Source organism: Columba livia, chromosome 1 (genome assembly GCF_036013475.1).
Source record: "Columba livia isolate bColLiv1 breed racing homer chromosome 1, bColLiv1.pat.W.v2, whole genome shotgun sequence".
Taxonomy (NCBI): Eukaryota; Metazoa; Chordata; class Aves; order Columbiformes; family Columbidae; genus Columba; species Columba livia.
This window is the reverse complement of record NC_088602.1, coordinates 3047155-3071816: the sequence shown is the minus strand read 5'-3', so window position 1 is coordinate 3071816 and position 24662 is coordinate 3047155. Positions and strand designations below refer to the sequence as shown.

General features: G+C 48.5%; 1 protein-coding gene across 3 annotated transcripts in view; it reads right to left on the bottom strand.

The window, feature by feature from the left end:
• GDPD5 (glycerophosphodiester phosphodiesterase domain containing 5) overlaps window positions 1–10693 on the bottom strand; it is a 189088-nt gene extending 178395 nt beyond the window's left edge. Inside the window, exon 1 of one of the 3 annotated variants that reach the window (XM_065065554.1) lies at window positions 10471–10693. The gene's annotated coding sequence lies outside the window, so the exon portion shown is untranslated. Of the gene's footprint in view, window positions 1–166; window positions 293–10470 lie in introns of those variants that run through there. The other 2 variants (XM_021285101.2, XM_065065505.1) reach the window with 2 other exon arrangements.
• Between the last annotated feature and the right edge of the window lie 13969 nt (window positions 10694–24662).

Genomic DNA, 24662 nt, shown 5'->3' with positions numbered 1-24662 from the left:
GACCAGCTACCACATTCATTAAGCATCAACCAGCTCATTACACACACAAACATACAGCGCAGTAACCATCCAGCTACATTTAAGACACATTCTCGACCAACTTACAAGTCTCATTCCCCAAATTATCCACCTCCTCTAAATAAAAGCACATTTGAGAGGGACTTACAGAGCAGCACCACTTCCAGGGCAACTCCTCGTTGGATGTACTGTCTGTACTGCTAAAGGACCCAAAACACCCACATTTCTCAAGCCCCGCTGATCATTAAAGTTCTAATAGCACTGGTAAGCTCTCAGCTGGAACAGCTCTTGCGCACAGTGGGTTTTATCTGCCGCAGAGCACGCTTGTGACAGAGTCTTTCTTATCACCATTGCAAATATCAGCAGAGATAAAGAGAAGCACGTCATGCCCAGGAAAGGAAGGTGCAGGAATACAAGGGGACACGCTGGCTTTTGACTCTTGTTTGCCCAAGTTCATGACCTCAGGAGCTCCCTTGCTCCTCACCCCACGTCCCCTCAAAAGCTTCGCAGCCCCCAGCAAGGACAACCCTACGTCCAGCCCATACATTGCTCAAGGAGAGAAGTAGACCAGACTCCAGACCTTAAGCCAGGTCTGTCCCTCCAGGGAACACACAGCTGACCTACAAATTTCAAAGATATAGCAAAAAAAAAACCCACTATTTTCCCTGAGCTGGGAGGAAGAAGCCAAGAGAGCATAAGTGATGGTCTCATGGGTCCAGTACAGCACTCAGCACAAACAGACTGTTACCCCAGAAGTTTGGGTTTAAGGGCTCAGGACAGAAGGGTTTTTTAACATTATAAACTGAAACTTTTAGAAATAAAGAGGAACCCTCACCTAGTCTAAGCTTATTCTGCTCTTAGAAGAGGATCTTTAACTGTTCACTGCAGGACAACTCTAGGAAAGTCTGAACATCAGGTTACAGCTTCACAGTAAATTCACAGGCGACATTCCTGCCAACTAATCACATTCCCAGTGTAAACAGTGGCGCTGAGCTCACCAAGAAGATAAAAACCACGAGGGATTTTCAGCCTGGCAGGAACCTTTGCCTTTCAGGTCACAGGCTCAAATCCAGCCTTGCGATTAACCAGCCAACCTCTCACCCCCAACCACAAGGGCCCATCCACCAGTTCCAGGTGACACTGGGACAGGCCACCAGCATCATTAAGGCTTCCCAGTATGTTGGTATGCAGCCAAGCATGGTTTGAGATCAGCATGGACCGCAGTTTTCCCAGCCTGGCAGATGGAGACAAGCAGGCAAGCTGTTTGCAACACCTCTACAGAGGTGACCCCAAACAAAATGCATTTCCAATCTGCAACAATTTCTAGTAGAGCCGGAGTTGCATTACAGACCCAGTGCAGGAGCAGCGTAACAAAACAGGTTTTGAAGGCTGGAATCCCAAAACTGAATGAATTGACCTTGCATTCACCTGGACACATGAAATTCTGCCACGTGTCCCATGCCTTAAAGCAACCACTTAACAGCTTCTTTGTGGTCAACTTCACTATCCAGAGAGAGATACCAGTCAGTATCACCCCACAAGCAAGTAGAATCATAGAATGATAGAATGTCCTGAGCTGGAAAGGGACCCACAAGGATCAGAGTCCAACTCCTGTCCCTGCACAGAACACCCCACAGTTCACATCATGTATCTGAGGACGTGGTCCAGTCTCTTCTTGAACACTGTCAGGCTTGGGGCTGTGACACCTCCCTGGGGAGCATGTCCCCAAGTGCCACAGGTGCCAGGAGGCATGGTGGCTTCACAGGACTCCGAGTTACAGCAAGGACAGCATTGCACCCAGGTTGCCCATGCTGGTGGCACTGCCCACCTTGTCCCTAACACCCTCACCCTCCAACAGGGAGAGGAATTTTCCAGGCTACATTGAGCTAATGGAGCTGCGTTACTAGATACATCAGTCTCACTTAAAACAACACTTCCAGTTTGCTTTAAAGACTTTTCTCTTAAATGAAGCAGACGAAAAAGGCTGGTAGATGCTAACCTTAGTTATCAAATCCAAGGTGCTCTGGGTGGACTATTCATTTTTTTAAAAGGCTCCCAAGTTACACATGTTCGCCCCATTGACAATATCTAGGAAGCCGAACAGGTTCCCACCTCTACCACAACTCCTGCGAGAGCAAAAGAGACCCCACACTCCTCAGAGGGAGTTGTCGGGAATGGTTTGCACCAAAGGCAGGAAGACCTTTTTGCACTGAGAGACTCCCTTACAGCTCCAGAGGTCTAGCAAACCACAGAGCAATTTTTTAACCCCTCATGCCCCCATGCAAGCCCAGGACCAAAGCCAAAACCACAGCACGTCACAGAATCGTAGGATAGTTTGGGTTGGAAGGACCTTCACAGCTCATCCAGTGCCACCCCTGCCATGAGCAGGGACATCTTCACCAGCTCAGGTTGCTCAGAGCCCCGTCCAGCCTGGCCTGGGATGTCTCCAGGGAAAGTTCATCCACCACCTCTCTGGCCAGCCTGGGACTGTGTTTAATCACCAGCATTATGGAAAACTTCTTCCTCATGTCTGGCCTGAATCTCCCTCTTTTTGTTTCAAACCATCACCCCTTGTCCTATGGCAACAGGCCCTGCTCTGAAGTCCATCCCCATCTTTCTTCTTGGCCCCTTTTAAGTCAGGAAAGGCTGCACTAAGGTCTCCCTGGAGCTTCTGTTCTCCAGCTGAACACCCCAACTCTCTCAGCCTGTCCTCGCAGCAGAGCTGTTCCAGCCTCACATCATTTCTGTGGCTCCTCTGGCCCCTCTCCAACAGCCCCACGTTCCAGGGCTCATACTTGCCTGGTTACAAACACGAGGAAGGACGTTTCCTCAGATGCCAGCCTTCAGCTCCTGCCTGTGTTTCCAGCGGTTCTGTTGCTATAATCCCACAAGCAGCTTTGTTTTCCTCCGCAAAGCCAAGCTGTATAAGGAGAACCCACATAGTTTGTGTTTCGGGAACATGCGTCTACGCAGCGGTGTGACCTTGCTAGGCACAAAAGCTTCCCTGGCAGCCTAAGAGACATAGAGCACGCCGACTCCCATCACATTAACGTGTTAACATATACAGCTGTCTTATCAAGAAGTACACTGTATTCCTTTAACATATAGCTCTCCAAGGGCAGAAGCCTGAAGATCCAAATTAAAAAAATTTAAAATAATTAAAAAAACCCACCCCCCACACATCCTTACGCAAAGGAGTCAGATTAGGAAACACTTGTGATGAGGGAAAGTATCTCCAACCAAGCTGTCAGCCTTGCACTTTAAATTAGGCTTTTAATGAGGACTGCAAGCACTCTGCTTTTCGGTGATTAACTCGGAGCTAAATACAAGTTTAGCTGCTTGGTTTTTAACGCGGATTCTGCCTCCAGGTTTCAGGCAGGAGCAGAAACAGAAGACGACAAGCACAACTGCGAGAAGCTTGTGGGCTGTCAGACACCAGCGATTTTTGAAGCTAATGCCAAAGCCCAAGCAGGGGGATAACCCACTCCTAAAATGAGAGCCACGCACCACTATGTATTTCTATATATTTCAAGAGCATCAAATACAACATCGCAAGCGGTTTGGGAGCTCATAGGACCCAGCTCATGAGCATATGGAAAAACAAGGCAGCAATATATATATATATATATTTGGCATGTATTTTGATATTTGTGTAAAAGCTGGAAAACAGGACTTACAAGCTCAGTGCACTAAGTGCAGAGCAATTGTTTATGATAAAAATAATTTGCACATGAGCGGGAGCGCATCTAAAAATAGAGGTTTTGAGAAGTCATAGGTTTCGCCACACCTCTTGGCTTGACAAATTCCAGGGCTCCCAACAAGCCCAAAACCATCCACCGATGACAAGCAATTATTATTGTGCAGGTCTCTAAGTTTCGACAGCCAGTTCATGGCCACGGATGGAAAAAATCACGACACAAAAAGCTTGATAGAAACAGAGCAAATCACACAGCTGGATTTCTGCCTGGACACCCAGACCAGGACACAAACTCTACCCGTTTGCTGGATTTCAAACCTCAAAGGTTTGACTGACAGTTTAAAGTCTCATTGATGAGATACATGAATAATTAGTAGGCAGACTGACACCAAAATTCCCACAATACCTGCAAACATAATCACTGCTGTACCAGGCGACTGCCTACAAAACATCACCTACTTGACAGCCTCAAAAAACTTCTTTATGGGGCTTCTTCATGCAAGAAAGAGTTGTGTAAGGAAGGTTTTGAATGTGTGCTTCGTATCTTCTCCAAAAAGCCTTTTTTGTCTCCATGAAAGGCCAAAGGGTTGGGTGACTCCTTCCTACATCAACAACTGACACACAGGAAATATTTTAGTCCAAATTGTCTCTTGAAATAAAAAACAAAAACATACACGCCCCAAAATCCATCCAAATATCAGAGTGACAGCACTGCTGTGGTAAATCCCTGTAAACAAGTCTAAGTCCCATCTCAGATACCAGGTTTGGGAACCAGGAGCATCTCCAGTTGGTGTGATCTGGGAAGGCCTCGTCTTGCCCCTTGGCAGCATGATGGAAAAGCGTTGGGCACAGCAAGGGGACCTGAGGCATGACCCTGAATATATCCCAGTTTTACCATTGTCCTCCAAGGTTTTGCTCAGAAAAGAGCTCTGCAGTCAGTATGATGGGTTTCAGATGGGGTCACACACAAAGGACACCTTGGAAGGGCCAAGTTTGTCCCTTGACACCAGGTTTCTGCCCTAGTGACAAGGTTCTAAGAAATTTAGGAGGACAGCAAGACATGGCCTTAAATCCTCACCAAGCTCTTAAGTGACCTGCTCCAGGATTGGACCTACTTCCCAACAACCTCATGAAGCACTTGGTGCATCAACCCACCACCTTCAGGCACCAAGTTCCAACCACAAGTCACAGCGTTAGCGGTCGCACTTCCAAGTCTGAAAATTTAATACATTTTCTTCTTTTTGCTGCAATTCTGCAGTAGAGAACTGAACCACCAACTCGATTTTAGACTCAGGCAATTTGATTTCCGATTAGGTGGATGTCAACTCAAGAGCTTCATCAATAAGTGGCCCATCAGAACGCCTGGACATTGAAGTGTACTGCCTGTCCATCACATCTTCTTAAATGCTGCACGCAAAATACCTATTAAAGGAAACTCCGGGTCTTCGCTTGTGCTATTTAAGTCAGATACAAGATGCTTTCCCCGAGCAACCTGTGCAAATCTGAGCCTGAAACACGGCACAGCTAAAAAAAGCTGATGACCAGAATATTTCTGCATTGTGCATCCAACCTCAGGCTGGGGGAGGGAGAAGTTTCATTTCAGCTCACCCAAGAGGGAAAAAGGAAGCAAAATGCAGGGACCAGACATTCATCAAGAGATTGTACAAGTTACAGAGGAGTTTTAAGGGAAATGGCAGGATTTTAAAAAGATAAATTAAAATTAAAGATTAAAGGCAAGCTTGCTTTAAGGGGAAAAGCACAAGATAAAAACCTGCGTTAGCACGGTGCCACATGGCAAATCTGAAAGTGAAACAGATCCTTTTGAGCATTCCCAGACAAAAAGAGAATAAACTTACAGCCCAGCAACTCCAAAACCCTCCAGGATCCAGCAGCCCGGCCCCAAGCACCAGATAAAGCCTCACAGAAAACCCATCTCGTGAGCAGGCGGTGACACGGTGCTCAGAGAGCAGGAGGATTCAGTTCTGTTATGACTAAGAAATTACGTTAAAAGCAGTACGAGCTATTTCCAAGGAAGGGATTAACCACCAGATGGGGAATGACCTATTAAAGAGCAGTGTAGGGGAAAGGGACCTGGGGGTCCTGGGGACAGCAGGGTGACCATGAGCCAGCACTGGGCCCTTGTGGCCAGGAAGGCCAATGGTACCTGGGGTGGGTTAGAAGGGGGTGGTCAGTAGGTCAGAGAGGTTCTCCTGCCCCTCTGCTCTGCCCTGGGGAGACCACACCTGGAATATTGTGTCCAGTTGTGGCCCCTCAGTTCCAGCAGGACAGGGAACTGCTGGAGAGAGTCCAGCGCAGGGCAACAAAGATGCTGAAGGGAGTGGAGCATCTCCCGTGTGAGGAAAGGCTGAGGGAGCTGGGACTCTGGAGCTGGACAAGAGGAGACTGAGGGGTGACCTCATTAGTGTTTACAGATATCTAAAGGGTGAGTGTCAGGAGGATGGAGCCAGGCTCTTCTCGGTGACAACCAATGACAGGACAAGGGGTAATGGCCACAAACTGGAACACAAGAGGTTCCATTTAAATTTGAGAAGAAACTTCTTCCTGGTGAGGGTGGCAGAGCCTGGCCCAGGCTGCCCAGGGAGGTTGTAGAGTCTCCTTCACTGCAGACATTCCAACCCGCCTGGACACCTTCCTGTGTAACCTCATCTAGGTGTTCCTGCTCCATGGGGGGATTGCACTGGATGAGCTTTCCAGGTCTCTTCCAACCCCTGACATTCTGGGATTCTGTGACCAGCACACCTCCGCACAGATGTGATGGAGCTGGTGCCCTGATTTGTTTATCACCCCAGGGCAAGGTGCTATTTACCTCCATTCTACCCCCATCCCATCCCTCATCCAGGGAAAATAAAAAAAAAACAGCCCACTTCAGCAATACCACCAAAAAAAAAAAAAGTGCAAAAAGAAATATTGACAAAAGAAACATTTCTCATAAAGCTGATCCTTCCCAAAGACCAAGCCAGGCAGAAGAGACAGAGCTCAATGACAAAGTGTAATGGATTCAGCCTGTGAAAACACGCGGCGCATCGAGATAGGCGTGAGCACAGAAAAACCCCCAATTGCCACCCAAGAAGGTCCTTGTTTGAATACCCTCCGAGGGAACACACTGTACCTTGAAACCACTCCTTGGCAGAAACCTTCTGCAAATATTTAAATGCATATTAAAAAAAATAAGGCTTTTTTTTCAGGTTATTGAGCAACGACAGGCCATTTAACCAAATATTCAGGCAGTTGTCCTGGCAGTATCTGTGGGTATTTTTGGAGGAAGTGGGGAGAACACAGCGGTTAGCTAAAGAGGAAAAAGCAGCAAAGCCAAACACCGAAGTCAAGACGTGCATTAAAGTAGCTGTATCTAATCACTGTTTATAGAGGGGCTGGCAGGCAACAGAAACTGCTATAAACAGTCTTTTAAATCCCTTTTCCCAGCATCGTGCTTAGAATATTCCTGCAAAGGTCTGTTAAACACCATCAGCATCTTCAGGGTCAGGGAGAGGAGCTGGGCAGTGAATATTTCACCTGAGAAGGAAGGACTGAGGTGCCTGGGTCCCACACGGGATGTTGCACCTCTGCAAGACCCCTGGGTGGGCAAAGGTTTTCATCCCCATGGTATTTTAGCACGGTTGAGGAAAGCGCTCCTTGGTGTGACACTGCCCTCTCCTGAGCAGAAGGAACCGCTCAACTTCACACCAGTGATTTTTGGGGAGAAAACACCCATTAACAACTGTAAATGAAGAAGCCAAGAGATGCCACTTACCCCACAACAGCTACAATCAGCACCAGCAAAGCCCAAAGCAGCTACAGCCTCCTCACCCCAACAGCACTTCTTATTTTCCTGCACAAGGACAAACCACCAAAATCACTTCTTCTCCACCATTGGCTCTCCCTGAAGCTTAATTACCAGCTGCTGCAGCCTAACGAAGCCTCTTTATGGCCAAAACCAAGTGGTTGCCAGGTGGACCCACTCACATCATCTCAATACCAGCAAGAAGGTGCGAAGCATCTTGTTGAAGGGCTTTGAACAGAAGCACGATGCATCTTCTCAAGAAAAAGGAATTTCAGACCAGTGTTGTAGCCTCCAGATAAAGCATGTTCTACACTCCATGTTTTAGGAAAGCTACTCTCAGGAAGAACCCTAAATGCCCATCCACATCCAACCCAAACACTCTTCATGTTGATAACCACATCCCCATGCATGAGCTGGTAAGCATCTCAAAGGTGCAACCATACCCTTTTCTCTTCACCCTCAGGAAGGCTCACCAAGCAAGTTAAAGGACAATATTCCCTCCAGGTGTGGCTGTTAAAAGGGGATCCAGATTTAACTTCCACCACCTGTGAGTATCACTTTGATACTCTAAGATAACAAGAGGGTGAATGAACCAGCTGGTACCAGCACCTTGACCTCAACCTACACCACTATTTGCAACTGTGAGTTATTATAACCCACACACTAAATAAAAGAAACAACAAAACCTTAAATTTTGGCACTGAGCAGGGCAAAACTCTACAGCAATTTTAATGCAGCTACTCGAGATCAAATATACACAGCAGCTTATAGATAAAAGTGCAATAAATAGTCCATGACCCTTGCAGCTGGCTCAGTATCTCATTATCATCTTCCTGGTTCATAAACGCAATTTGTTGCCTTGCAAGAACCAAACCCTTTATCATTAATCCCGAGCCAGCAGTTTTTGAAGCTCCAACCCCACACCAAACACATTGATTGAACCAGGGCTCATTTTCTTTGCACTGTTCGTTGTCGACACACAAGACAAACATCAGTCATGCTTCGCCTTCAAGTACAGAATTCATCGCAGGGAAGAGAGTAACATGCAGAACATGGTTATTTAATAGAAAAAGTACAGCTTGACAGAGACACCCACTCTAAAATTAACTCTGCCTCAAAGCAGAGCTTATATTCGCTGCTGAAGAAGCGCCTTCTAAATCACGGAGAAATATTCTACAGCTAAATATTGCCGGGATATCAGCTTCAGGTCCTGACGGAGGAAAACATGTTAAAATAGCAGGCTTTAAGGATTCAGGATGCATCACTGCTCAGGTGGATAAAGGCTGTATAATGCACTAATGGACCACTTTTCCGTTGCAATCTGATGACTGGCAAACATCAAGACACGCCAGACAAAATGCAAGGCAGGAAATCCATTTACTTCAGCTTTTCCCCCACCACACCTGCCAAGTGCAAGCTGGCAATTTATAAGAAGGAAAGAAGGTAGAAGGCATTTATCCTGCATCACTGTGTGAGCCAAACCCAAAGAAAAGCTCTTTAAGAATAAGCACCGGTCTAACTTTTGCTCGCTAATAAGCAACAGCCTAAATTTCCTGGCAGCTGGGAGCAGCCTGAGGAGAACACAGCATCCGAACAGCGGGCTCGGGTTTAACATTCTCCATGCACGGCATAACTTTTTAATGGAATAAAACCTGTGCGAGCTTACTGAGCAAGCACTCATTTTCCTTCACACAGGGACAAAGAGCCAGCGAAGAGAAGCATAATTCAGTTCTTCATTTCACTTGCAGCATGGTCATGACTGTTCCGATCATCTATCCGTAATCCCTTTCCAGCCCCAAAAATAACCCGTAAGCCAACGCGATTACAAGTAATAATAGTGACTGTGCAGACCCACCCCTGAAAACCCGGAGCGTGGCGAGTTTGACAGAGCCAGCTTTTTTCTGGCTGAAGAATCCCCGTTTCCATCTCGCCGGGGTGAAATTTCACAGCTCCAACAGCAGGAATTGCTACAACAGACCTTTTCCAGGGGAAAGCTCACATTTCGACTGCGACTCCTCAACGCCCAGTTTTCTGGGCAGTGAACACACAGGACTTGGGAAAGAGCTTCTATAAAACAGCAATGAGATGTATTTTTCCTTCCTCCCTTTCCTGAATTACTCCTTTTTCAGAGCAATCCCTTTGCCAAGCAGCAAGACAAAAATAATACCCTCTACATACACCCTCTTTTCTCAGTATTGGCAAGAAATTTGGGGTCCTTAACACAGGGTTTTGCTCCCGGTGGGGGATGTCACCAAGAGCCATCCAGGACATCCCTATAGCATCCTCAGAGGGTGCTGGATGGGCACAGGGCGCTCATTGCAAGCGGCAATAAATCCCTCTTGGGATTTTGCTGCCTCAGGATTTGACGACACCGGACAACCCCGGTGTAAAGCCCTGGGGCCGCGGGACACTGCAGATGCCATTATTTGGAGAGCGGTGGCTAAAAATGAAGTGTTACCTGTAAAACAAGTAGGGCCTAAAGGGGAAAAAAGAGAAAATAAACAAAAAAGGGTGGCTGGATGGTGGATCCACACCCTGGAAACTGGGGAAGTTGGCGGGGTGTCCTGGAGACCCAGGGGGTACCCCTAGACCTCTCCCTGGGTGGGTGTCCCCTATGGTAGCGCCCTCCTCACATCCCAACTTTGTTTGGGATGCTCCTGGCCAGGTAAGCAAGCAAGGCAGGGGGGAGGGTGTATATTGTTTTAGGGGGCACAGAGGGCAAGGGAACACCTTTTGGGGAAGGAAACACCTTTTGGGGAAGGAAACACCTTTTCGGACAACAGTGCACCTTTTGGGGGTCAAACCCCATATCTGTCATATAGCCAACACCCCCCCAGCTCAGCATCGCCCCCCCACCCAGGCGAACCCTGCGCTCCCCTCACTGGGAATGCAGCGGGGGGGGGGGATGCAAAAGCCACCCATTCCTCCCAGTCCAACCAGTCCAACCCTTTACCTGCTGTCTCCGCGAAGCTCCTCCAGGTCGCCAAGCCCCGAGGGAGGGGGGACCCCTGCCCCGCCGAGCGATGCTCCCCCCGGCAGCGACCCCGTCCCCCGGCGGAGGGTGGGATGGGGGCAGCCAAAAGGGAGGGAGGGAGGTGACAGCGCCGTGTCCCTGTCCCCGATGCGGCTCCGCTCGGCTCCGCCGCCCGCTCCCGGGAGCGGGGCGGGGATGGGGCGGGCGGCTCCGCCCCGGACAGCGGCAGCAGCGGCGGGAGGAGGAGGAGGAGGAGGAAGAAGAGGAGGAGGAGGAGAAGGAGGATACACCCAAAGACTTGCGGCTTCGCTTTTGGGGGTGTCGCCGAGGGGGTGCGCCCGGCTGCGAGCAAACTTCTCCGCAGTGGGGTGCCCCAAGGAATAGAATCATAGAATGGAATCATAAAATCATTCCAGTTGGAAAAGACCCTCAGGATCATGGACTATAACCATAACCTAACTCTAGCACTAACCTGTGTCTCTAAGAACCTCGTCTAAACGCCATTTAAGGGACGGTGACCCCATCTGGGCAGCCTGTTCCAATGCCCAACAACCCTTTCCGGAAAGAATTTTTTCCTAATATCCAATCTAAACCTCCCCTGGCGCAACTTGAGGCCGTTTCCTCTGCTCCTGGCGCTTGTTCCTGGGGAGCAGAGCCTGACCCCCCTGGCTCCAAGCTCCTTTCAGGCAGTTCAGAGATCAGAAGGTCTCCCCTCAGCTCCTGTTCTCCAGCTGAACCCCCCAGGTACCTCAGCTGCTCCCATCACACTTGTGCTCCAGGCTCCTCACCAGCTTTGTTACCCTCCTCTACGCTCTCTCTAGTACCTCAAAGGTGTAGGTTTGAGGGATCCCCTGCCAAGGGAAGGGTTTGGGGAACCCCTGGCAAGGGAAAAGCCTTGCACCCCCCTCCTCAAACCTCAACCCTGGGAATGTGATGGGGTGCTTGGCACTATACCATGGGATCTGGAAATTCTGAGCCCTGAAAAGAGCGACGTGTATAAATATACATATACACACACATGTGTAGCGAAAATAAAAAGCTAACCTGGAAAACCTCCCCAAGTTAGGGCAAATATATGGCACACCCTGAGCTGCTGTTAACTGGGCACCAGTAAATATGCCCTTTCCAACTCACCCATTATTTATTTTTCCATCTGCTTTCATCACCTGCATTTGGTCATATATAAGCTCCTGATCTCCCATGGACCTCATCTACACATTATGGACATCCCGGTGTCCTAATTTTGCGGTAGTTTGAGGAAAGGATGAGAATTTTGAGGTGTCTACACCCACTCAGCTCCTGTTTTCTGCACACTACAACAAGATGGGTCTACAACTACCTGAAAGGAGGTTGTAGCATGGAGGGTGTTGGTCTCTTCTCCCAAATAACAAGTGATAGGGCAAGAGAAAATGGCCTCAGATTGCACCATGGAAGATTCAGATTGGATCTTGGGAACAATTTCTTCTCCAAAGGGCTGTGGGGCATTGGAACAGGCTGCCCAGGGCAGTGCTGAAGTCACCATCCCTGAAGGGGTTTAAAAGGTGTTTAGATGAGGTTCTTAGGGACCTAGGTTAGTGCTAGAGTTGGGTTATGGTTGGAGTCCATGATCCTGAGGGTCTCTTCTAACTGAAATGATCCTATGATCCTATAATTCTAATTAGGGTAAGAAGGATGTCCAGGGCTGCCCAACACCGTGGACAGAATTCAGTTATATCCTTGATGTGAATTTTTCACCCTCCTTGATTCAAGGTGGCCCAATACCTGAGAGCAATGGATCCCTTTCTTCCTGCAATTTGGCCATTTTCCACTGTTTGGGCCCATTCTCAGAGCCAGCCCTAGAGGTGTGCATGGTCCAAACGGTGCAACAGGAGGAGATGCGCTATAAAAATAACAAGCAAGTGCAAAACAGATGCCAGGCTCCTCTTTACAGACACAGACAAAACCAATAGCTCACTAGCGTCTGTCTCTCTTTTCCTAACAGGCATAGAAATAACCCAAGAAACTGCACCTACCAGCAGGGAAACCTCACCTGGGGAACAAGACCAGAGGTGAAAAATCAGAATATAAAGTCTGGTCCAAAGTGATAAACCCCAGCAAAAGAGAAACAGGATTGCTTTATACTCAGCGTCACCGGCATTTCAAAATCAGAAGTCTCCTGGAGCTGCGATTATCTTAAATCCTGATGAAAATATATCCTGTGGGAGGATTTTATTCGCCGCCCGGTTGCTGGGTCTGTTGAAGAGGTTTAGGATGTGTTTTCCCGGATGGATGTACAGGGGGTACGGGACAGACACGGATATTTTGAGGCACATAAAAAACTCACGACTGTAGGTCCTTGTGACTTTGCCAGACTTTAAACAGGAGGGATGAAATTCTACATCCTTGGATGTCTGCCTAGGGATGGTCTCCTTTTAATTTCAGGATAAATAGTTCAGCCATTTGTAAGATCAAGGCAAAAATATTTTCTTCTGGCACAGGGAGTAAATACTCTTCTAACTCATCAGGTTCCAGAAACAAGGCAGCTGCCCCTGACACCAGCCAGTGATTTGGTTTTTACCAGCCATTCGCTGAGTAAAATGCCTCCAAAAAGAATCAGAGTTTGCACATTTTCAGAATATTTCTCTGACTTGGCCAGTTGAATCCAACACAGGCTCCCACCAGGGATACAGGGCTGGGAAAGCTTTTCAAGCCACCTCCAAACAGATGTGAAGAGAGGAACGAAGAGCAGAAACGTTGTCTTTCCCTGCTGTTAGCAGCACTTTGGCTGCTAAAGGCCACGCAATGTCAAAGAAAAAATCATGGAGCAGCCAACGGAAGGAAATTTCATATGAATTTTGAGGCAGCTTCTAGGAAAATACATGCAATTTTGGATTGGTAATGTTGTTTTCAAATTGAAAAGTTCCTTATGCCATGCTTAGAGCCTTGAATGCTTGAAGCTGTTTTAAATATCTCCCTTCGGCACGGCTAGGATTTCTGCTTTGCTCATTCCTCGCTACATTCACTTCAAAATGACACACCTATAAAACCCTCATTAAAACCCTTTTTACTCCAGTGACACTCACAGCGTGCGATCACTTTTTAAGCTGCTCCATTAAGACCCAGCTCAGCGCCGACGCTTTAAACCAGGGACAAGTTTCAGGCGTAGGCAGATTTCACACCACATCCTGAAAGCATTTCATTATACGCTTATGGAAGGGGGAAAAAATTGGCCCAGAAGGGAAATTTTTGCTTTCTGGCAGGGAAATACAAGGCTGGGGATCTGGTGGTGCAGAAGGGCATCGTGTACAAAGTCTTAGAAGAGATGGTGCTTTGGTATTTTGGGTAAAGAAGAAGCTGCAGTTTTCTGAAGGATGGGGAGCAGAGAGAAGGGGGTGAAGAGTCCTTAACCACAGCATCACCCTCCTCCAAGAAAACTTGGGGTTTCATCCCTCTGTAGGTACAGGAAAATTCCCTTTCCAGGCTCGTGGGAGGGAACCTTTTGCTGGAGAAATACTTGTGTGAACCCATCCAATGATCCAGCCAAGGCTCTTTTTTGGTCTCTTGTTCCTCCCTGATACCAGAGCATTTTAGGATTTAGCTTTTTTCTGCATCTGCTGCTTTGCTCGGGGGTGGAGGGGTTTGGGAGAAGAGTCAGGGGATGGTGAAAGGATTCCAATGGGATGAAGTTCAACAAGGCCAAGTGCCGGGTCCTGCACTTTGGCCACAACAACCCCCTGCAGCGCTCCAGGCTGGGCGCAGAGTGGCTGGAGAGCAGTCAGACAGAAAGGGACCTGGGGGGACAGGAAGCTTAACATGAGCCAACAGTGTGCCCAGGTGGCCAAGAAACCCAGTGGTATCCTGTCCTGTATCCAAACTAGCGTGGTCAGCAGGACAAGGGCAGTGATCCTTCCCCTGTGCTCTGCATTGGGGAGGCCACACCTGGAATATTGTGTTTAGTTCTGGGCCCCTCAGTTCAGGAAAGAGATTGAAGTGCTGGAGCGGGTCCAGAGGAGAGCAACAAGACTGGGGAAGGGACTTGAGCACAAGCCCTATGGGGAGAGGCTGAGGGAGCTGGGCTCCCAGGCAGTCAGCAATAGGACAAGGGTGCATGGGCTTCAACTCTGCCAGGGGAAATTGAGGCTGGAGATTAGAAAGCAATTCTTTGCAGAGAGAGTGGTCAGGCATTGGGATGGCTGCCCAGGGAGGTGCTGGACTCACCGGCCCTGGAGGTTTTTAAGCTGAGATTGAACATGTCACTTAGTGCCATGATCTAGTCAATGGACTGGAGTTGGACCAAGGCTTGGACTGGATGATCTCTGAGGTCTTTTCCAACCCAGTCCATTCTGTGATTCTGTGATAGCAGATTCCTTCTTTCTAGGGAAGAAAAAGGAACATCAGATTAATTTGCGATGAAACTGATGCCACATCTGCACAGAGAGCACCGAGCAAGGCTTGGAGGTCTCCAGTCCTATCTCCATTTTATAAAAGAAGAAAATGAAGCACGAAAATTAAGAAAAAAAGCAAGACCGAATTTATCTAGAAGACGTCTGGCAGGAAGCGAGCCAAATGTGTTCGTCTGTCTGTCTGTCTGTCTGTCTTTGTGTGGTGGAAGGTAAATCCCTGTCACAGCTGCCCCGTCGCATCCCACCAGTCCTGGGCATGGGGAAGGAAGGGCGGTAAGGGACACACTATTGTTTTTGCCCATGCAAATATTCAGGGAATTCAGGGCAAACAGGAGGGAGATCTGCGCTTTCCTGTGTTTGTGCTGTGAATATTTTCATTAAGGTGCTTTTTCCTAAATCTTTCTCCTAGGCCTTTGTGCTTTGATAAGTCTAAGGAGGGTGTTGATTGTAAGCATCCTCTTAGGTACAATTATTTTACCATAATAACATTTACAGGGAGAACTTGCAGAGCTATTTTGCTATCACATCCTCTGCATTTCAACCTCTCCTTCACCCTTCTTTTTCTTTTATTTCTCATCGATTTGCCCCAACAAGCCCAGACAAGGTATCCATCCCCACAGCAGGAGCAGTGGTGGCTTTGTGAGTCCCGGAGAGATCATTGAGGGCGAAAATGTCGATGTTTGATGTTACCCGGCAACTAGAGACGGAGGTATCGTCTGTCCGCTAAGTCAGGAAATACTTTGTTTGCAGAATAGCTGTGTTTGCCTGCTCCGTGGTAGGTTAACCAGCAGCCCCAGAGATAAGATGAATGTACTTAAATAGGAGGAAAGTCGCTGGCGTGGATCTTCGCTGTAGGTAAATCAGGTCCTAGATGCTCTCAGTCTTCTCTTAATCACTGCAGTGTCTTGTAGTTGGGGGAGAAATTACGACCATATTGATGGTCTAAACAATGGTGAAAAAAAATAGGACTAATTTTGTCCTGGCACAGTCTGGAAGAAAGAATTACAGTCAGCGCCCTGCATCTCTTCCCCACTGTCAGAATGAAATACTTTGTGGCGTGTCATCAGTACAAAATTAGCCCTGAGCACATCTTCACAGAGAGCAAGCGGCTGGAAGTCAACAACAAAGTCAATTGAGAAGACAAACAAGGATTTTCTTTCAGCTGTTAGGAGAAATGACCGAGAAAAGTGATAAATAGACACAGAGGTCTCCCCATTTGATGTCTTTATTGCAAAGTAGGTGCTTCTGCACTGCAGGGATGGTGTTTAAATATAGGCTGGTTTACATTAAAAAATGCAGAATAAGACATAAGGTGAATATGACAAAGTGATGAGGTATTTCCTTGTCTTTCATATCTGAAAGGTGCAGTCGAGCACTTGAACAGGCAAGTGGAGCAGACGTGGGCAAAGGTTGAGCAGTGTTTGATCCCACCATCGGCTACCACAGCCCCATCTCCCCATGCAGACAGCAGCTCCACCACCGTCCTCCAAATCAGTTCCTTGGGAGCAAAGTATGAACTTTCCCAGAGAGCAACTCTGTAAACTCAGAAGAGTTTAAAAGAGCCCTTGAAGTGCTGAAGTGAGTTAAGAGAAGGGAATAGAGCTGGGGAAGGGGCTGGAGCACAAGTGTGATGGAGCGGCTGAGGGACCTGGGGGGTTCAGCTGGAGAACAGGAGCTGAGGGGAGACCTTCTGATCTCTGAACTGCCTGAAAGGAGCTTGGAGCCAGGGGGGGTCGGGCTCTGCTCCCCAGGAACAAGCGCCAGGAGCAGAGGAAACGGCCTCAAGTTGCGCCAGGGGAGGTTGAGGTTGGATGTGGGGAACAATTTCTTCCGCAAAGGGCTGTGGGGCATTGGAACAGGCTGCCCAGGGCAGTGCTGGAGTCACCATCCCTGGAGGGCTGGACAGACGGACATGAGGTTCTCAGGGACATGAGGTAGTGCCAGGGGTGGGGGTATGGTTGGACTCGATGATCTTGAGGGTCTCTTCCAACCAAAATGATTCCATGATTCTAGGACGTTGCCCTATAGCAATGTCTTATGCAAACAGCTCCTGAACTTGCACCATAGCCCTTCATGGGGCTTGGTTGGAGAAACATGGGTCAGATCCATCTATCCACAGCCTCCTGGATGGAGGTGAGGTGGGAAGCAGTGCATGAGCTTGCACAGACATCTTAAAAGACAAGGACAGCCAGTGCCACTAAGGGTACCCACAGCTGAGTTGGTGGCAAGTCTCAGTCCTGTATCCCAAGCTTTTGTCCTTTTATTTGTTGGTACTTTTTCCCCGCATTAAATACAGAATTGGAAGCAATGAACCCATCTAGAACCTTCAGCTCCTGCTCTCAGTATGAAGCTTAGGATAAACACAGGTCTGCTACAGGGGAAAAAATATTGCGTGTATCAGTACAAAATCCCATATCGCCTCAAACTTCAGCCTTTGTTACCAAAAGTCTACAAGTGTTGGAGACTTTCATGGCTGTGTTTAATTAGTAAAGCAATAAAATAAATAACTGAATGTTAGTCTGGACTAGCAGGTCCTGTTCCAGCTCAACCAAGGGGCAGGGATTTAAACCAGACATCTCACGCCCCATCTGCTTATGGTCTGCAGCTGGCCTCGCTCACGAAACACGTGCCTGTTGACTACAGCCACACATTGTTAGCAGAAAAAGTACATCTGGTGTCCGCATGATGTTTGGAGGAGGGATGGGATGGGTCTTTGGTCTTGCTACTCCATTCTCGGTGCTCAAGACACAGGAGGATGCAACAAGAACACTCCAAGATGCTTATAAACAGAATCATTTATGAAAAGGGATGAATTAAGATCATGTTGAAGTTCTTTGGTCCTGGAAGGGAACATGCAGGCACCACCAAGGGTCCTTTTCCTCTCTTTTTTTAAAGCCATTAAACCACCATCATTGTCTGCTGATTTCCTGAATGAAGGTGGTTTGAGGGAGGAAAATCCAGTCCTGAATATATTAATGAGGAGAGAGAGGAGAGGAGAGGAGAGGAGAGGAGAGGAGAGGAGAGGAGAGGAGAGGAGAGGAGAGGAGAGGAGAGGAGAGGAGAGGAGAGGAGAGGAGAGGAGAGGAGAGGAGAGGAGAGGAGAGGAGAGGAGAGGAGAGGAGAGGAGAGGAGAGGAGAGGAGAGGAGAGGAGAGGAGAGGAGAGGAGAGGAGAGGAGAGGAGAGGAGAGGAGAGGAGAGGAGAGGAGAGGAGAGGAGAGGAGAGGAGAGGAGAGGAGAGGAGAGGAGAGGAGAGGAGAGGAGAGGAGAGGAGAGGAGAGGAGAGGAGAGGAGAACTTTGGTTGGAAAAGACCTTTAAGATCACTGAGTCCAGCTGTTAACCCAACACTGTCAAGTCCACCACTAACCCATGTCCCTAAGAACCTCATCTACACATCTTTTGAACATCTCCAAGGATGGTGATTTAACCATTTCCCTGGGCAGCCTGTTCCAGTGCCTGAGAACACTTTCAGTGAAGAACTTTTTCCTAATATCCAATCTAAACTTGCCCAAAAAAATGTCCAGTCTAAATCTAATATCCATTCTAAACCTCTCACTTACAAGTGTCCAATGTCGGGACTGTGTCTAACAGTGTTTTTAATATACTACATGTGGTCAACTTAGCAAGAAAATAAATGCATTTGTCATAGTGTGAAGCAACATTTCCCTGCCCTTGTGAGAAGGAGATGTACTGAAGATGCCGCTGATAATATCTGGCCCGAAGAGTCAGAGAGGATGAGTAGGAAGGCCAAACCTTGCTTGCATCAAAATCAGGGTGAGTTTTGCTGGAGGAGCTCCCATCACATCCATCCTGGAAAGCAAACCTCAGTGTCCTCCCAAGAGCTGCTCGCTGTGCAAACAGGGCTGCATTGTTTCCTTCTGCTCCCTGCCCGCTTGTCTCTTCTTTCCTCTTGACTGAAATGTTAATCAGAGGCTTTTTGATGACGCCTTTGTTCTGTGCCTGCACATCACCAAGCATGGAAAGGTCTGGGCTCCTGTGTGCCAACACAGAAATCCATCTTTATTGACCAAAAACGATCACCAACACGGCTCCCTCCAGAAGGACTTTCACCTGCTCCTGCCTGTGCAAGGCTTTACCCACATTAATATGACTTCAGAGGTGATGTTTATACGTCAACACAGATAGGTGCACAATCAAACCTTTCATAGATGTGTGCTGGTCCGGTTAATATTAAACAGCACCTTTCAGGTGATATCTCTCCATTTCTGCAGACCGAGAGGAATAGTCATCACTGACCACATTCTTCTCATAGCTTCTTCGCAGGTAGCTGAAATAAAATCTCTTGAAAGCAGCCCTGCCACAGACCTGACCTGTATTCCCGAACAAAGCCTCTCTTATTCGGTGAGGCAAAGGGGAACATCAGTTTTCTGATTATCTCCATCCCCGAGTTTTCTCAGATGGAGACGTGGGGTTTGAAGGTCTCTGTTCGGTGACCCCATGACATGAGCTTTATCTGCAGGCTGCAATGAAAGACCCATCACAGCCTCTGGCTGAGTCTGTGATGGAACGTGTTTGCACAAACAATGCCGAAATTAAATCCCCCAGACATCAAAACCTCATTGTCTGAGAAATGCTACATGAATACATTTTCCCCCCTTTCTAATAAAGAAGCAAAATATTTTCTTCCTGTTGCAATATAATGTGGTTCTATGTGATGATGTTCCAGTGGTTTATATAAATTTATGTCTGTAAACTGCTTTTTGACGGGTGAAATAAAGTGTGTGGGGTGCATCTGAGTTCAGTTGCCCAGGCATCAATAACTGTGCACAAACACACTCCTCTACTAAAGACAGACTGGCATTTGGGGGCATATTTAGCCCATCAGAGCTTTAATATTAGAACTTGGAAAGATCACAGAATCATAGACTAGTTTGGGTTGGAAGGGACCGTCAAAGCTCCCCCAGTGCCACCCCTGCCATGAGCAGGGACATCTTCACCAGCTCAGGTTGCTCAGAGCCCCGTCCAGCCTGGCCTGGGATGTCTCCAGGGATGGTTCATCCACCACCTCTCTGGCCAACCTGGGACAGGGTCTCATCACCCTCAGGGACAACAATTTCTTCCTCATGTCTGGCCTGAATCTCCCTCCTTTAGTTTTAAACCATCACCCCTTGTCCTATCACAACAGACCCTGCTCAAATGTCTGTCCCCATCTTTCTTCTCAGCCCCCTTTAAATATTGCAGTATCTCTGTGTTCAAGCCCAGAGTTCTTAGGCAGCATCTGTGATCTCCTAGATGAAATCACAGCACAGTATGAAACAGCAAGAGGAGGCAAAGGACCTGGACACAGCAAGGATTTCACTTCTACAACCCAAGCTGTGCTGGAAGAGCTCCTGGTACCTCCTCATGGTCACCAGCAACAAAACAGTCCCATTGAACTGGGGTCATTGGTTGGGCCAGGGCTGAGCCAGTACTCAGAATCACAGAATCATTTTGGTTGGAAAAGACCCTCAAGATCAAGTCCAGCCATCAACCCAACACTCTCACTCACCCCCTGTACCTGAGAACCTCATGTCCGTCTGTCCAGCCCTCCAGGGATGGTGACTCCAGCACTGCCATGGGCAGCCTGTTCCAATGCCCCACAGCCCTTTGGGCAAGAAATTGTTCCCACATCCAACCTCAACCTCCCCTGGTGCAACTTGAGGCAGTTTCCTCTGCTCCTGGCGCTTGTTCCTGGGGAGCAGAGCCCGACCCCCCCTGGCTCCAAGCTCCTTTCAGGCAGTTCAGAGATCAGAAGGTCTCCCCTCAGCTCCTGTTCTCCAGCTGAACGCCCCAGGTCCCTCAGCTGCTCCCATCACACTTGTGCTTCAGACCCTTCCCCAGCTCCATTCCCTTCTCTCAACTCACTCCAGCACCTCAACGCCTTTCTCGGCGTGAGGGGCTCAAAACTGACCCCAGGATTTGAGGTTTGGCCTCCCCCGTGCCCAGTACAGGGGAACAATCACTTAGCTACAAGGGCTCTTTTTCCCTGGAGTCCTGCAGTGCCCGATCAGGATGAAACCCAAGGGACCTTCAGCAATTTTCATACAAATCTATGGGGATTTTGGATAAACAGGATGTGTAGGACTGGCTCCCTGACCAGGGAGGGCAGCGATGACTATTCTCAGCCTGTGGTCAGAGTAGGGTTGGGTAAAGCAGCGTCAGAGCGTCCCAAGTTCCTGAGATGGGAGTGTGGGTTGCACCCCCAGCTGTGAGGACAAGCCCATGTCTTATGGCTGGATTTTGCCAACCTCAATCATGGAAGGCATTTTGGTTTCATTCCCTGGACTGTAAAATCTACCCAGTGCCCACAACACTGGGACACTTTGTGCCAGCCCTGGTGGGAGGGAGCGGAGATAGAGATGTGGGATCAGCACCCTCTCACAGAATCATAGAATCATTTTGGTTGGAAGAGACCCTCAAGATCATCGAGTCCAATCATAATGAAACTTTCCAACCAACTCATGCTGGGCTACATAAAGCAAATGTGAACTAGTCAATTTGTTCCTTGTAAATTAAAATAACTCAGTGGCCCCCTCATTCAACGTAGCAGGTTGTCCTTGGGGGACAAGCAGGAGGGACCTATGTGTCCCACCATCACTCGTGCGAATGAGTCCGAACCATCTCCCAAGCAAGGTCTGGGGTCACTCTGAAGATGTCATACCTAGTAGAATCATAGAATTAAAATCATAGAATAGTTTGGGTTGAAGGGACCGTCAAAGCTCCCCCAGTGCCACCCCTGCCATGAGCAGGGACATCTTCACCAGCTCAGGTTGCTCAGAGCCCTGTCCAGCCTGGCCTGGGATGTCTCCAGGGATGGTTCATCCACCACCTCTCTAGACAACCTGGTACAGGGTCTCATCACCCTCAGGGACAACAATTTCTTCCTCATGTCTGGCCTGAATCTCCCCTCTTCTAGTTTAAAACCATCACCCCTTGTCCTATCACAACAGGCCCTGCTCAAAAGTCTGTCCCCATCTTTCTTCTCGGGCCCTTTTAGGTCCAGAAAGGCCGCACTAAGGTCTCCCTGGAGCTTCTCTTCTCCAGCTGAACACCCCAACTCTCTCAGCCTGTCCTCCCAGCAGAGCTGTTCCAGCCTTGCATTATTTCTGGGGCTCCTCTGGCCCCTCTCCAGCAGGTCCATGTGTGTCCTGTGCTGAGGACCCAGAGCTGGACACAGAACTTCAGGTGAATCTCACCAGAGCAGAGGGGCAGTCACCTCCCTCAACCTATTAAAGCCCACACCAAAATCCTCCCTTTGAACCAGGTTTGTAAAAGCCCCTGAAGTGCTCATTTTGGCCCATTTCATGCCTAACTAGCTCAGCTCAGCACCTTGCTCCTCAGCACTGGGTGTATCCCAGGTCAGGTATGTTGCTGTCATCCAAGCAGCTCCTGCAGCCCCAGTAGCATGGAGAACCTGTTGGTCCCGTCTCACTTCCAGCTTCCTGCTCAACCTGCCAAGAGCCCATCCCGGGAGGAGACATCTCAGCCGGGCAGCCTCCTCGTGAGAGCAGAGGAACATATTCAGCCTCTCCTCCTTTCCTCCCGGGACCAGACCTGCCTCTGGTTTCATCTTGAGTTTCCCTTCCTCTTCCTGTGGTCTAAGAGACTTCTTCCTGCTCCGAACACTCTTGTAAAATACCCTTCTAATCCCCATTGCCAATCCTCCAAACCAGAAGTAGTTGCACTTCACTGGAAAACACCCCAAGCTCCATGTGGGGTGAGCAGCCACCCCAGCAATCACCACAGTCCTCTACACTGGTGCAAATACACTCATTTTCAGCCCCACAGCAGATGCAGAGCAAGAGTATCTCTGCTCTTTGGGGCAGATTTGCCCTCCTGGTTTGCAGGACAGGTCGGAGAGGCCACGGGATATTTGCTTTGCACATGAGGTAACGTCTGGGGTGGAAAGGTTACAACAAAGTATTTACGCCAACGAGACCAGCAGCCACCAGCAAGAAGTGCTGGGCAGCGCTGTGGTAATGAGGAAAGCAAATATTATGTTATTATATATAGGTGTAATGAGCTGCTGCTGCTTTTTAATGCTGGGCCCATCCAGGGAGAAAAGCCTCCTTAAATAGCTGGGATTCCTCCCACCAGCATAGGGATGAGAGAAATAATATTTGGGAGAGGAACACACCCCAAATAATAGCGTCTGGGTGGAAAGCAGAGAGCAGCCGGCATCTCTCGGCCACAGATGGTTCGCATCAAGATGAATTTTTTCTTGTTAATCCCAAAACAAGCTTGAGACATATTTTTATTTCAGAGTTAAGTGAAGAAAAAAAGACACTCCAGCACGACTCCCTGTTTTTCTGGCCTCACTCCCTGCTTGGCCTCTGCTCTGAGCAAGCACAGAAAACTCATTTCGTGTTAAAGGCGGGTCCCAGCAGAGACCCTGAGACTAAAAGCTCCTGGGGTGGTTCTTCCAGCTCTTCTTGACCTGGAAATTTATTCCATTTAAGCTGGAAATGGAGGTGAAAATCTAAAGCCAAGACGGCCTCACTCTGTTGTTGAACTTAGCCTGAAAGGGAACTTGAAAGGAGTATTGAACTTTGACATGAGTAAAAAAGTCAACTTAAATGTCTTTGGGTTTTGTACCCCTGTCATCCATCTGTGGCTTTTCAGGAGGAGGACGGGGTGAAGAGAAGGCCTCATATGAGAAAGCAAATAGTTTGAAGGGAGCAAGGACCAGAGGAAACGGTGGTGTTGTGCCAGGGGAGTTTGAGATTGGATCATGGGAACAATTTCTGCCCCAAAGGGCTGTGGGGCATTGGAACAGGCTGCCCAGGGCAGTGCTGGAGTCACCATCCCTGGAGGGTTGGACAGACACAGAGACGAGGTTCTCAGGGACATAGGGCAGTGCCAGGGGTGGGGGAACGGTTGGACTCAATGAGCTTGAGGGTCTTTTCCAACCAAAATAATTCTGTGATCTTCTGGAGGAAGATCTGGCTCTGCTGTGGTGCAGATGAGTTCCCACCATACCTGTGGAGGGGAAGGTCCCCCTCACTGTCCCTCCTAAACCTGTCATCATCTTAGGGGCTTTGGTTTTTTTTCTGTTTTATACCTAAAAGAAAGGAGAGAGAAAATCAAGGCCTTGATAAAAATACCCCAGACTCCTTTGGGCATCCTTACAGCCAGCAAGTGCTTGGACAGAGAGAGGGTGATTTGGGGACGTATATTTAAAGCATCTGGGGCACTGTGTGCTGTTTGTTGAGGAACCGATGAAATTCAGTTGTCTGTTGGGATTTCCAGCACTGAGGACCTGCCTGCATGGCAACTCTCACCTTTAAATCCAAACCCAGCTTTGAGCATCAGGGATGAAGCCCTGAGCTAATCCACACTTGAAGTCATCACATGCTCAGGACCATCTTTACCTAAATTTAAAAAAAAAAAAATCATACAAACTGCATCAGTGAGGGGACTGGGAATTAGTTCTACTCAAGACACCCCGAAAGCTTTGTAGACCTACCAGCCATTCCCCCATGGCCTCCCTAGCCATACGGCATGTTGGACGGAATGGTTCCCCAGGCGGGCAATGATGGACCTACCGAGTGATACCTCTTTGCACGTCACAGGACAGGTCTGCAAGGGCAGCCATGGGTTAGGGATGCAGCACACCTCCAAAACAACGAGCTGTGGGTCATGTGAAAGGATTCAGAGCCAGGATTCCTTATGAGGTGACACTTCTAGTCCAAGGTGGCCATGCTAGAATCAACTCTACAAGGTCACAGAATCACACAGAATCCCAGAATGTCAGGGATTGGAAGGGTCCTCGAAAGCTCATCCAGTGCAA